Source organism: Folsomia candida, unplaced genomic scaffold (assembly GCF_002217175.1).
Source record: "Folsomia candida strain VU population unplaced genomic scaffold, ASM221717v1 Fcan01_Sc004, whole genome shotgun sequence".
NCBI classification, from domain to species: Eukaryota; Metazoa; Arthropoda; class Collembola; order Entomobryomorpha; family Isotomidae; genus Folsomia; species Folsomia candida.
This window is the reverse complement of record NW_019091196.1, coordinates 3,675,743-3,690,503: the sequence shown is the minus strand read 5'-3', so window position 1 is coordinate 3,690,503 and position 14,761 is coordinate 3,675,743. Positions and strand designations below refer to the sequence as shown.

The following is a 14,761-nucleotide window of genomic DNA, read 5'->3' as shown; positions in this document are numbered from 1 at the left end:
AAAATTTGGGAGCTAATTTTCCTCAGAAATATTTGTAGAAGTTTGTTAGTTACAGAATGATTTTGCAATGCTAGAAATGCCTGCGTGAATTCTTTCATAAATTAATATCCCACTTTGGCTCATGAAATCTACATTTTGTTCTAAACCACCCCAACATTTGGAAAATATTTGTTTTCGGCATGCAAATCAAGATCAACCCAAATAATTTTTTGATAACTTACAAATTTTACAAAGTTACAAATCTTCCCTTGGATTTTAAAATTTAGTGAAAACATGTTTATATATTCTAAATTTTGTCATACTTTTACTCCATTTACAAAAGTTTGAAGAAATACAACTAAATTAGATTGATAGATTCGCGTTGTTTTAATTGTGTTGACAAAACATGGAGTTATTCACGCAGGGTTTGGCATCTTTGTAAAATACAAAAGTTTACGCATTTTACAAACTTTACAAAGAAATTTTACGCACATTTCTGGGCCAAATTAGCTCCCAAATTTTTCTAACTTGCTCAAATCAAAAGCGTTTCCTTATTTTGTAAAAACATATAAAATTGTTTTACAAAATTTCCAATGACTGCGTGAATCACCTCGATATATGAATCTCATAAAAAATGCAATAACACCCGGGCGTAAGTACAAGGCTGGAAAATGCTTAACGGATTAAATTTTGCCTTTTCAATTTCATTTTCATCCGAACATTTATCAAAACTGGGTCGGAAATCAAATTTTGTGTTTAAGTCGGTTTTTTGGCCGGCTGGTCGTCACCCCGTGATGATTTTGTTACGTTGCAAAATCCGATGACAAAATTTTAGCAAAATTTTCGAACGAAATTATGTAGCTCACAAATTTTTGTAAACTTACTCAGATCAAGGTTGTCTCTTTATCTTGTAAAAGTTTACCAAAATATTTTACGAAATTTTACAAAGTTACTAATGATTACATAAATATATGAATATCATAAAATGCACAATAACACCCGGGCGTACTTACCAGGCAGGAAAACTGCTTAAAACGGATTAAATTTTAATTTTCATTCAAATATTTATATGAATTTTATTTTGTAAAAGTTTGTAAAATTATTTTACAAAGTTTACGATAACTCCGTGAATCGCCTCGATACATGAATCTCATCAAAAAATGCAATAATACCAGGACGGAAAACTGCTTAACGGATTAAATTTTCATTTTCATTTTCATTTTTATTATTCAGCCATTTATCAAAACTGGGTCCGAAATCAGATTTTGTGTTTAAGCCGTTTTTTTTACCGGCTGGTCGTCACCCCGTGATGATTTTGTTATTATGTATGCGCTGCTTCTTCTTCTCGGTCTCGGTCGTTGAGAAGAATAAGAATTTTTTGGGAAGGGTTCTCCGCGTCGTGAGGAGTTTGTTGGTTGTGCCCGTTTTTGGATTAAGTCTGGTGGTGAAAAGTGTGGAGGAATGGATGGGAGTCGTGACAGTGACAAAGCGTTGACATTAATCCACGTTTGTGCCACGTCCCTGCTACAAAAGTGGGATGGGAGGTGTGCATGAGGAATGTCAAGGGAGGAGGGAGATGGGGAAGGATTGGTAAAAATTGGTAAAATGATGGGGTGGTAAAAATGGTGAAGTTCTTACTAATGAAATAAATGAGAAGATTTGATGAAGGTTAAGTATTGGTAAAATCATGTAGGAAATTTGGTAAGGTAATGTGACAAGTTTGGTAAAAATGTATAAAATATATTGTTACCAGTACCAATGGGATGGGAAGATTTGGTGAGTATCAAGTAGGGACAAATTGGTAAATTAATCTAGGAAATTTGGTAAGAATACATAAGATATTTTATAAGTATAATTTTACCAGATAGAATGAAATTCGGTATTACATTGTTACCAAAGTGGTAAAATGGCTCGGTAAACGTTTACCAAATTAGCTTTTACAGAGTGGTTACCCTATTCTTCAAAGAATCGTTACGTACAAATTACTACCAGGATGACTACCATGCAGTGACCAAGAAATGCCATAAGTTTCGTTTACGATTTACCAACTTATTTCCATGGTAACTCCGGTAAATTTTACCAAAACTTTTACCACTACTTTTACCCTTTACTCTATCCCCCAATTTTACCAACATCCTTACCGCACATCCCCCATAATAATGAGAATTCTCCCATCCAGGCTCCATCATCGGCTGAATAATCACTTTGAACATAGTCTGATTTGAACGTCCTCCTCTTCTCGGCATGAATTAATTGCATCTTTTTCCTCTCGCGAAACGAATGGGGCCCATTGTTAGGTTCGTCCGATTGTTGGATTTGGACCGGGGAGGAGGCATTGTTTTCTTCTGGTCGTCATCACAAGTAATGAAGATATTGATGAGATTGTGGGTGAAAGTTGGGCTAAAATCTCATTTCGTGTAATGGGACGGCTCACTGCGAGGTGATCAGTCATCCCGCCACGACCGACCGATGTGATGCATGCACTGGCACAACAATGATTGTAATGATGATTATGATGATAATAATGCGAGAAAGTAACGTCTCACTCGGCTCAAGTAAGAATATATAAGAAAGGAGACAGGAATTTGAGGGTGGAGTTAGAGAGAGACTAAAGACTGCGTGGGGGATGAGCTAGAAGAAGACAATTTTATTAGCGAGTGGGAAATTTTGGAAATTTTGAGCTGTTTAATTAATACGACTTGACTATGGAGGTACGGATACTTTTAAATTTCCCGGTAAATTAGAATCTTTACCAATATGATTGTGTATGACTATGTATGGGGAAATAGGAGAGTCAGGATTGGTAACAAATTTGAATTTCGAGGGAAACAGTGAAATAGGAAATAATCGATTTTGGTAACGAATTTTACAAGTTTTTGGTACAATTTGGGTATAAATTTCTTACCGGTAATAAGTTCTTCCTGAATTGACATTTCTTTAAATTATTTTACCATAAAACTTTACCAAGTTTTGGTAACGGTTTTTCCAAATATTTGGTACAATTTGGTTCAAAATTTCCTAAAATTACTTCCATAATAAATTATTCCGAATTGAGACGTCTTTAAACCATTTTCCCCTAAAACTTAACTCTTGACTCCTAAATAAATTAGCCAATTCATTCCACACACGAAATTTTGGCATGTTTACTGACTAAATAAATTAACAAATTCATTCTATCTACATACATGCGAAATTTTGGCATGTTTCATTACCTATTAGCATGCCAAAAATTTTGATGAAGTTGTCTTCCTGCTGGATAAAAATCTTGTATTTTTTCACAAAATAAAACGAGCATACATAAAATAAACCTACATAATTTTTCTGGTGATCCTGCTCTCGTTTTTTTGTAACCTTTACAATTTGTTGGTAGAGAACACGACACGGTTGCACCGTCATGCCTTCGTGATAAAGAACAATCACGTCGAAAAAGTGTGAAGGAATTTGTTCCCTTGTGTTTAAACTGGTGCATTATTTTGTTGTGGTGCTGTTATTATTTGCTCATCCATTTATATTATAGTTTGGTTTTGTAAGAGGAGATATGTACGATGACCCAGGAGTAACCTTATTTTACCACTTTTTAGACGGATGGAGGGCTTTTGTAGCTAAAAACATGTGTGTCCTGTCATTGCCAAAAATTGACCAAGTTGTTAACATTAATTATGTAATAGGACTAACTTAAGGTGAAACAATTTCTTTAATATTGTTACCAAAATTGGTAAAAATGTGACCAAGATTCAGTAACATGACCTACGGGGGTAACCTTATTTTGCCACTTTTTAAACGGAAGGAGGCCTTTTGTAGTCGAGAAATGTGTGTCCAGTCGTTATCGAAAATTAATTGATTGGAATTTACTAGTCAAGTTTTAACGGTAAGGAATACCACCAAATCAAATATTCTTTAAATATCGTTACCAAAATTGGTATAAGAATGTTACCGAAAAGCTGTCAAACCAAAAGGATGCATCTATTTTAACTTTACCGCAACACAATTAAGCATAATTTTTATGAGCGACGTCTTGATAACGCAATTTATATCTAAATTGTTCCCAATTTCAGTTTGATACTATTTATTTTTAGTAAATTTTTAAATTTTGTCCAATTTCAAAATTAATGTCAAATTGGTAGCATTGTAAAATCCGTAAATTCTAAAAATTTCAAAACTCTAACAAAATTTTGCAAACATTTCTGAGGAAAATTAGCTCCCAAATTTTTGTAAATTTGCTCAGATCAAGGGCGTCTCCTTCGTAAAATTGTGCTACGAAACGCGCCGATTTTACAAAGTTATCAAGACCTGCGTGAGTCTGTCTCGGGCCGTGCGAAGTTATAAATATATTTTTTTGTTTCTCTGTTGAATTAAAGGATGCCATGGCGTCGTCTTCGTGATTCGTGACAAATGAAAAATATGCTGCGATCAATCTTCCCTTGTCGCGAATTATGTGTGAAGAGAGAGAGAGGAAAAAATTAAGAAAATCTGATCATCAACTTTTTACGCACGCGATGGGAGAAGAAATTTTACCTTAATTTGGAACATAAAGAGAGAGATCCGTCTTAATTTTTGAGGTGTAAAATTAAGCAGAGGTGAAATTTTGGGGTGACTTTGTTTAATGGTTATTAGCTGATTGTTGTGTAAACAAATTGGATTTTGAGGGGAAGATTTGTTTGGAATTGTGTTACCGTGTAGGTAGCAGAGCAATTTGTTATGCGTGGTATTAAATTATTTTTACCGGTTTTGTGACGTTATGATGGAGTTAATTGTTACCAAAATTGTGGACTTGTTAATTTTGGAGGGGTAAATTATGTATAAATAGAGGTGAAATTTTGGGTGACTTAAAGTGGTTGGAGGGGAACCTTTCCGGTAAAAAAATTTGACCACCGATGTTTTACCGAGGTTCTGGTGACAGTTGAGTATTATTTACGAAGTAATGCATTTATTACCGGTGTTGTAGTACGAATTTTATCGAACTGACGAAATTTTTACATTGGTATTAATTTAGTTACTAGAACAGCATTATTTTGATCTTGGTAACGATTTATTTACCAAATTGGTAAAATTATCAAAAGACGAGATTGGTAACAAATAGTGTAATCAATGCGCCCCTGTTAAAAATTTTTCTAAGCTTTGGTCTTTAAAACTAGAAAAAGGTTATTTAAGTTTGGCTATGGTTTTGTGTTGGTGGTGTTTTGGTCACATTCTGTTACCAATTTTGTAACGGTAAGAACTTTTGCATCTAAAAGTGATCTTGGTCGTATTTTTTACCAAGTTGGTAACGAATTTTGCACCTTGCAAGATTTTTAAGAGTGAGTTGAGTCGAAACACGATAAATATTTAATTGGCTGTCTGCGCATAACGTATTTAGATTTTGACGGCGGAATTAGTAAGCAGCATGTCTTTGGTCGCTTGGTGCTGTTTCTTGTTCGCTAATTGGAGACAATAATTGACATCATGGCATGACTTGAGATTGGAGATGACACAAAACCGCACTCGTTTTTGTGCATCGTGCAGGAAGGATGCCACCTCATTTTTTTTAATTCTTATAACAGTTTCCGGGTCACGCACATGTAAATATTAGTAAAGTGGTTTAAAAAATATCATTTTTTTCATAAAGTTAGCAAAATTTTACAGAAAAATAACAAGGTTTTCAATCCAAAATCAGGTCACAATTTGTGTTTACGATGATCCCTCATTTATTTAGCGTCTGTTTTATTTTGTGCAATAATTTAACATAATTAATAAATTTCGCATTTATGAATGTGCATGCAAATCAATATTGTAAAGTTTTGCGAAATTGTGTAAATTTCAAAGCCCAATTTTACTAGAAAGGATTTGCAATTTTCGGTGTAAACATTCCCCAGAAAAGTGGCATATTTTCAATTTTGTAAGAGTAAAATTTCGAGAATTATATTTTACAGGAATGGTAATGCGAATTTTGGAAATTTAGATGAGAATTTCAGTCGGTAGTAGCACGAAATGATTAACTATGCTTAAGTCACATTTGTTTTGCCAATACTTATCATGTGCAAAAAATTGCCATTCTTTATTTTGCAAGACTAAAAGCTCGCAAATTGTATTTTAAACGAGTTGACCATGTGAATTGGTAAGTAAGATGAGATAACCTCTCTTGTAGTAAATTACATTTTTTTCTGCTAATAAAATCACAAATCCTCCCGTGTGCAAAAAAATTGGCATATTTTCTGCACGGCCCTGTTGATATTTGTAATAATAAGGTGTAGTTAACATGCCATGATGAAGTTCTTAATTGGAGGAAAAGAATGTGAAAATAGGAGCAGCAGCACCCATGTGAAATTCGTGCTATGAACACATCCACGGACCCCATTTGTAGGCTGGGTTGATTTATTCGAGGCGAAATGATTTATCTGCGAGTGTTCTGCTCAGAGGAAAACGTGGACAAGGACAAAATGACGGAATGGGACAACTGTTGGTTGGTGGAGTACGTTTTATCAAAATGTATCCGAGGAGGGATGAGCTAATATTTAGTATTAAGTAGGTGGTGAATTTTTTCGTAAACTGTGTAAATTTTATTTTTCATAAAAAAGATTTCTAAAATTTCGTAAATTTCCAAAATTTGCAAAGTTTACGGAATGGGACAACTGTTGGTTGGTGGAGTACGTTTTATCAAAATGTATCAGATGAGGGATGAGCTAAAAGTATTAAGTAGTGGGTTATTTTTTTCGTAAACTGTGTAAATTTAATTTTCGTACAACGGATTTCTAAAATTTCGTAAGTTTCCAAAATTTGCAAATTTTACGGAATGGGACAACTGTTGGTTGGTTGGTGGAGGTTACGTTATATCAAAATGTGTCGGATGAGAGATGAGTTAAAAGTATTTATTAGTTGGTTCTTTTTATTTGTACGCCGGTGTAAATTTTTAAGCGAAAGTTTTTGATGGAGGGATTCTTTTTAGGAAATTGTGCAAATTTATTGATTAATTTTTGTTGCAAATTGTGCAAGCTTAAGATTTGAAGAAAGGGTTTTTGTAAATTTTAAGGGCAGTTTTTGAAGGACGGGTTATTTTTTTTTAACTTTGTAACTTCTTTGATTATTTTTCTGTAAATTGGGCAAATTTGAATTTTGAAGGGTACTTTTGTAAACTGTAAATTTATTTTTAATTTTGAAGAATGTACTTGTAAATTTTATTTTGCGAATAAACCAAGCCTATCAAATCTTTGAATTTCTAATCTAACAAAAATAGCAGATTTTATTTACCAGCGTTAAGTCTAATTAAAATTGAAAAACCTACAGTGCAGATTCCATATAGCCCGAGTCAGGGACAGAGTCCTTGACTCGATAAGTCCGAGTCCGCTTCTTGTCCGAATTGAAATACATACTAAAGCTGCATATAGTCCAGCCTCCATACCAAATTTCAGCTCGATATGAAGATTTCGAAAAATCAGTATGGGTCACCCCCAGGTTCACTCTGGTTGCATTTTGCAAACTTTTAACTTCATATTATTTCATAAGAAGCCATTAACCACTTCACCCCTGAGAAACGCATATTTTCATACCTTTCACCCCTAGCAACCACGAATTTTTACTTCCCTTGACCCCGCAATTTTCACCTACTGCATGACGTTAATTACTGGGAGATCAACTAAAACATGGTGTTCCCACCTGAATTATTCTGGACACTTTTTTATGAAAGTTGATGCGAATAACCATTTTGGCATGGATATTGAGCCGTAATTTGCATCTTTGCGTTTTTCCGAACCACTAATGTTTATAGCCGAAAATAGCCAACCCGCCGAATTTTGAAAATGATTGTAATCGCATGGAAAGTTAGACAAACATGGAGTAACCCTTGCATAATAGTACATAAATTCGCAAGAATCGATTATCGCATCTCAAGCGCCCAAGAAGTAGATTTGGGCGGGAAAATTAAACTTCGCAAATATTGCTTTCAATTCTTGACATACAATATACAGGCTATAATTATAGCATCAACTGTTCGAAATCGACTTTAGCGCATTTGGTGTATATAACTCAATTCTAAGCGGGAAAATTAATTGCTATTAATTCCAGGCAATCTCTTAATTTTCCCGCCCAAAGAGATTGCACCAGCTCCAGATATGTAATAATTAATTTTTACGTATTTTGTCCTAATGGCAATATTATTTTTAGCCTCATAATATTAATTTCATGCAACTCATCCAAGGTTTAATTTTCCCGCCAAAAACGCTCGTTCTAAATCCGAGAAAAACAATTTCTCTAATTTCGTCGGAAAGCGCTGTTGAAATAGGTGACAAAAATTCCATCCAACAGCAGTTCTCAAAACTGGGCGTGATGGCTAGAAATAGCCACTTGGCTATAAATTGTTTTTACCTCCCTTTATAACATTGATTTCGAAGAGGCAATTCATCTTCCCGCCCAAAGGGCGTTTTGTTGACTCAAAACTATATTTTGCTATACTTGGAAGGGCAATGACCTAATTTTTTCCGGATACGACACATAGTCGTATGCCGGCGTGAACGGAAAATACGCCACATAGTCGTACCCGTTGTCAAGGGTCAATACGACACATCGTCGTATTCCGGAGCCAAGGGAACTTACGCCACATGGTCGTATTCGGTGTAAAGATCAAATACGCCACATAGTCGTTATAGGGGCGAAGTGGTTAAGTATCACCGTGCTGGATTTCAGCTTTTTCAGCCACTTTCTAAAAATCGGTATGGGTCACCCCATAGGGTCGCTCCAGATAAAAATTTTACAAATGTCATTTCATATTCTTCCATTAAGACCCACACGCAACCTGTGTACCAAATTTCAGCTCAATATGACGATTTTGAAAAATCGGTATGGGTCACCCTCCAGGGTCCCTCAAGATGAAAATTTTTCCAACTTGAAGTCATTTTTATCTATTAGGAGGCATTAGCAACCTCTGTACCAAATTTCAGCTTTCTACGACAATTCTGAAATTTTGGTGCATAATACCCCGATACCCCCATAACACTCCGATGACCCCCACCGGTCAACCACTTGACCGATTTCGCCCATCTTCGAACTCGTTTCCTAACTTTGTCCTATACGGATATGGCAAAAATTTCAAGTCAATCGGTTCAGCCGTTTTGGCTCTATCGTGCCGGACAGACAGACAGACAGACAGACAGACAGACAGACAGACGGACGGACGGACATGACGGTTCCATAAGCCCTGACTCGGGCTAAAAAGGGACAAATTATTTTCCAAACTTTGCACATATCACAAAAATCCGAGTGAATTGTATCATGTTTTAAACCCACATACATACTGAGGGAATTTGTCAACTCACGCAGTCCTTTGTAAATCCGGTAACTTACAGAATTTCAAAAATATTTCTGAGGAAATTAGCTCCAAAATTTTTATAAACTTGCTCAGATCAAGGGCGTCTCTTTATTTTGGAAAACTTTACAAAATTATTTTACCAAACTTACCCATTTCACAAGTTACAAATTCCTGCGTGAATTTCAAATTCATTGTGATTGATTGTGGAGTGAGTAATTTTACCACTGTTTTTGTGATGAGATTTCATAAAATTTTATAAATTTGGTAGTGTTTGAAGCCCATTATAAAATAAATGTTATCTGACAGTTCTTATGTAACTTATCACAGGTAGGCAGGCTGTACAATTTGGTTAAAATTATTACAGAATAAATAAAGAGATGTTCGAATTGATAATTTAGGATGCATTTTTGTCCTGATTTTTGCTTTCCAAATTTTGTTTTAATTGCAGATTTTACTACTTTACGAATTTCCTCGAGAATGATGTGATTAATTAAATAGTAATTAATTAAACCCAGATTTCTGTAATCTTCGCAGAACTTTTTTTTGGTAAACTTTAAGACTCGATTTCATAATTTGTAAATTTAGGATGCATTTTTGTCCAGATTTTTCTTCACACCTTTCCAAATTTTTAAAGAATTTGCAGATTTTACCACTTTACAAATTTCTTCGGGAATCAGGTCATTAATTAATAAGTGCTAATTTGTGTCTTGTTTTCTTTCAGCGGAGGACTTGTTGCTGGGGGAAAGTGGAGATATTTTCATGAGGGGAAAGTTTCCGGTGGTGGTGGTGGAGAGATGAAGATTTTGGGGATGGAGTTGGTCCGGCTGGAGGCAGATGTCCCACTCTCCCCGCATCCCAAATCCAATCTTCCTCCCTGGAGGAGGATACAGGAAGGAATAAATCGTCTCAAAAATCCTGGAAATATTGAAGGAAATTTTGTTAGCTTATTTTTTTATGCCTGATTTTTACCGGTGTTGCTTTTGGAAAATTTTAGAGGTTGAGGCAATGATTCACGCAGTAGCAGTAATTGAAATATCTGGAAATTTTCTTAAATTATTAACTATTTAGTTTCATGAATTCGCACAATGTGTAAGGAGGTTAAGACCATCTATAATAGAACATCGTGATATTTAATTTTGAAAAAATTGTAAACGACATGGAAATTGCGTAAACTTACATTGAGACAATTCACGTCAACCTTCGTAACTCCGTAGCCAGGTAAACTTGCGAATATCAGGTTACGAACGAAGAAAATAACTTTATCTTCGTAAGGTTTTGTACCTCCGTAGGTAAAAAATTCCTTAGAGGTGTTGCCAAATTTCGGCAAAAGTTCGTAAGTTTACGTGATTACAAATTGACGAATATTGACGTGAATTGCCTAGTACTTAATTGTTCTTACTATCTGTTACTATTTTCTTGATATTAAACTCTACAAATATTTTGTATCGTTGTCAAACTGTAACATTAATTTAACATTTGAATTTTGATACTTAATAAATTGATATCATTTTAATTTGCAGTATTTTGGGGGGGATCGTGCATACAACTTTTAATGATTTTTTTTTTCATATTTAGATACAATTTCAGGTCTTTTAAATGAGGATGGTAAAAGTACGACATTTTTTTAACCAAATAGTAAAAAATTCGAAATTTTGCAACATAGTAGTGGAAAATTGGAAACATAAAAATGGCCTGTGGGAAAAGAGTTTTCAAAATTTGAACCTGTAATTTTGTCCAAAGAAACAGTTAGAATTTTGCGAAATGTAAATCATTTCATAATAAAAATAATTTTCTTAAATACATCAAAATTTTGCAAATTATTAATTCGCAAAGTTCCCAAAATTTTATAAATAAAATTATACTTTTATTAAAAATGTTGTCCTAAATTTTTGGATAATTTAACTAAGATAAGCATGTAACGTACAAATCGTTAGGTCCCAAAGTTCCCAAAATTTTTGAAATCATACCTTACTTTCACTAAAAAAAGTGTTCTCTCCCAAATTTTTGGGTAATTTATGTAACTCCATTGTTAGATAAGCCTGTGACGTTCTTATCGCAACAAATTCTATCATTTTGAAGGTGTTTTAGTGACAAAGTTGTTGGAATTTGTTACTTTTTACTGTGTGAGATTCTACATAATTTTGTGGGCATGCTTTTTTTCCACGGAGGCCTGGATGGGGAAGCATTATATATTATTAGTGGTTTAAGTAGTGTGTGTGGAGTTGTGTTTTTCTGAAAAATGGATTGTCCGTCAGATTGAGACAGTTGTAATGGAGTAACCGTGTCCTCGTGACATCACCTCACAAATCACATCTCTTCGCTCACTCTCTCCGTATCCACTTTTTAATACGAGAGAGGACCAATTCACACATGAGGAAAGGCTGTGCAAACTGGATGTTAGGCTGAAAGATTCAGGGGGGCATAAGGAGGGGCAGAGTGAGACGACGAGAGATGATATGGGCAACCCGTAAAGAATTGCTAAAAATGGAAGAAAGACTTGCACAATTTTTTGAATATGCAACTTTTTGCGAAGATTTTTGTACAAATTTTGTATTATGAAATAAAGAATATACAGTCCATTTATTTACCATACGACCCTCGACGTCACCACTGCAATGCTATTAGTAATGAGAGTGATGACGTCGAGGATCGTATGGTAAATAAAACAAGAGTAGATCCAAAATTTCAGATATCACCTCACAAATTACATCTCTTCGCTCTCTCCGTATCCACTTTTTAATACGGGACGAGACCAATTCACACATGGAAAAAGGCTGTGCAAAAGGGATGTATGGATGGATGGGTAAGTTTGAGAGGGGTAGAATGAGACGAAATGTATGCACGACCCGTAATAAAATTGTTGTTACGAGTAGCGAGAAAGAAATTGAGGGGAGATGTGCACAATTTTTTGAATATGCAACTTTTTTGAAGGTTTTTGTACACATTTTGCATTAAATACAAAATACAGCTGCAAAATTTGCAAAATTTTAGATAACATAAATCACATCTCTCCTCTCTCCGTATCCACTTTTTAATACGGGAGACCAATTCACTCACATGGAAAAATGCTGTCCAAACTGGATATTAGTTTGATAAGTTGGAAGGGGTGTAATGAGACGAGGAAAGATATGCACTTATGGGAACAAATTGTTTCTACGAGTACCGAGAAAGAAATTGAGGAAAGATTTCAACAACTTTTTGAATGTGTAACATGTGACTTTTGTGAAGATTTTTATAAAAAAACATGTATTACTAAATGCAATAATACATCGAGGCAGTTCACGCAGTGCTTGGTAACATTGTAAACTCCTTAATTTCTACAAACTTCTATAAATTTTCTTTCAATAAATTTGAGAAATACTTCGAAGGATAATTTCCTCCCAAGTTTTGTAAACTTACAAAGCAAGGTTATGAATTTATAAACTTTGCAGACTAAAGAGACGTCCTTGATCTGAACAAGCTTACAAAAATTTGTAAGATAATTGGCTTTCGAAATGTTTATAAAATTTTGCAAAAGTTTGGTAGTTTGCAGAATTTACGGATTTTACAATGTTACCAAGGCCTGTGTGAATTGCCTAAGAAATTCCATGAAAAAATCAGACCGTGGAAGTATTTAGTTTAGAAATTATTATTAATTGTCAATATTATTAATTCACGAATTTCTGATTCTGACGACTTTTTCAAAATGTTTCTTAATATTAGTTCGTTAATGTTTAATCTCGTATATTTTAGTAAATTCACTGGTTTTGACGCCGGGAACTAATCCTTTTAGGAATGACTGATGAATTTAACAAATTAAAGATCCTCATCTTGGACTTGGATGCTGACTGAGATTATTTTGCAAAATGTGCGCAAAATTTCAGGAAATATTTTCAGGAAATATTTTCAGGAAATATTTCAAGGTACACTCACGATAACGTCTTATTTAGCATAACAAGTCATTTAGCGAATTTGCTAAGTTCAAAAAATTTATGTTGTGGGAAGATTCGCAAAGATATTACTTTGCAAATCTCGCAAATCTCCTTGTATAAACACCTGTTTTGATATTGTTTCCATGGATTTCAGCAATTTCTCTTGGTTAGATAATTTGCAAAATAATTTTGCAAAATAAAAACATGTCGATTTGTATGGTAAATTTGTGAAAAAACACCAATTGTTTTCCAGCAAAGGAAATGTTGCAAATTTTGCAAGTCATTTTGCTATGCTTAACTTTTGAGACTCGCGAAACATCCGAAAGTTGACTTTGCAAGTTATATATTAAACATGGTTAAAATGCGGTTCAAAAATTTGTCTAAGTTTGTCGTAGTTTGCATAAAAAACGGTAGGTTTAGACTTAAAACGAAACTTAAGATGGGTCATCATGTAAAACAAATTTTGTTTTACATGATGACCACTCCATTTAGTAGATTAGTTATTTTTGAGGAATATATTCTGACAAAAATTAGAACTGTACAAAATAAAAACCGTGAAATAAATAAGAATTTTATTTTAATCGGGGTAGTAAATTAAAATTAGGAAATTTTCTAGTTTCGTAAAACGATGTTTCAAATAAAAAATTGTATTTATGCCAGTAACAATTTTACAAAAACAGGTGCACCATTATTTTATTTATTGCGTTATGTTTTTAAAATCGAGACAGACAAAACGTATGGATTTTTTGAGTATGGAATTTTTTACATGTTTTCCTGTATCCGATGTTAAATACGTAAAAAAATGTGTCAAAGAGGTGAAATTTATCGTTGTTTTGGGCGACCGACATGTTCGTGCGAATTGTCGAATTAAAAATTGCCAACATTTGTATAAAGTGGGATGTTTACTCATTGCTGAATTATGTCGTCCATTTGTCTCTCAAAAAAAGAATCTTGTACGTAATCCGCAGACTCTTAACTTCACCTGATTCTTCGGTGCGAAATAGAAAAAAACATGCATAGATAATAAATTATCGAAAAGTGTTGTTAAATTTGAAAATATTTTTGTTGCAAAGTTCAAATTTTTTTTAAAACGAAAATGATGTGTACGTTTACATTTTTAGAAAATCTTGTAATCAATGGACACAAAATGGTCGGGTTTTGCTACCAACTTACTAAATTAGTAATAAATTATAATTCGTTACTAAAAAAATCCTTCATCGTTTTAAAATAAATTGCAAATTCGAGTTATGATTCCTACATTTTTTTAAAATTTCGAGTATTTTAAGTATTTCATAATATAAGTAGAATGAGTACAAAAATTTTCAGAAATGTCCATTTTTTTAAATTGTGGCCTTCTTTTCTTTTTATTTTCTAATTCCCACAGCATTTATTCCTGTAGCGTAAATTGACATAATTACGCAATTTGCCGTCATTACTAATATTTACAAAGTTCACAAATAAATAATAATAAGTTTTGATCAGGTACTGGAACTTTCATTAGCAAATAGTTTGTAAAAAAAAATTTTTAGAAATTTTAACATTTACGGAAATTTATCAACGTGTTCGCGAAAACGTCTATAATGCGAGGGAAGTA

At 33.9% G+C, this 14,761-nt stretch overlaps 1 long non-coding RNA gene across 2 annotated transcripts in view; it reads left to right on the top strand.

Moving 5' to 3' along the window:
- LOC118435431 overlaps positions 1-10,769 on the top strand; it is a 74,528-nt gene extending 63,759 nt beyond the window's left edge. For both annotated transcript variants that reach the window (XR_004834750.1, XR_004834749.1), the window contains one exon: positions 9,978-10,769. This is a non-coding gene — a long non-coding RNA (uncharacterized LOC118435431). The remainder of the gene's footprint in view (positions 1-9,977) is intronic.
- Positions 10,770-14,761: the final 3,992 nt, after the last annotated feature.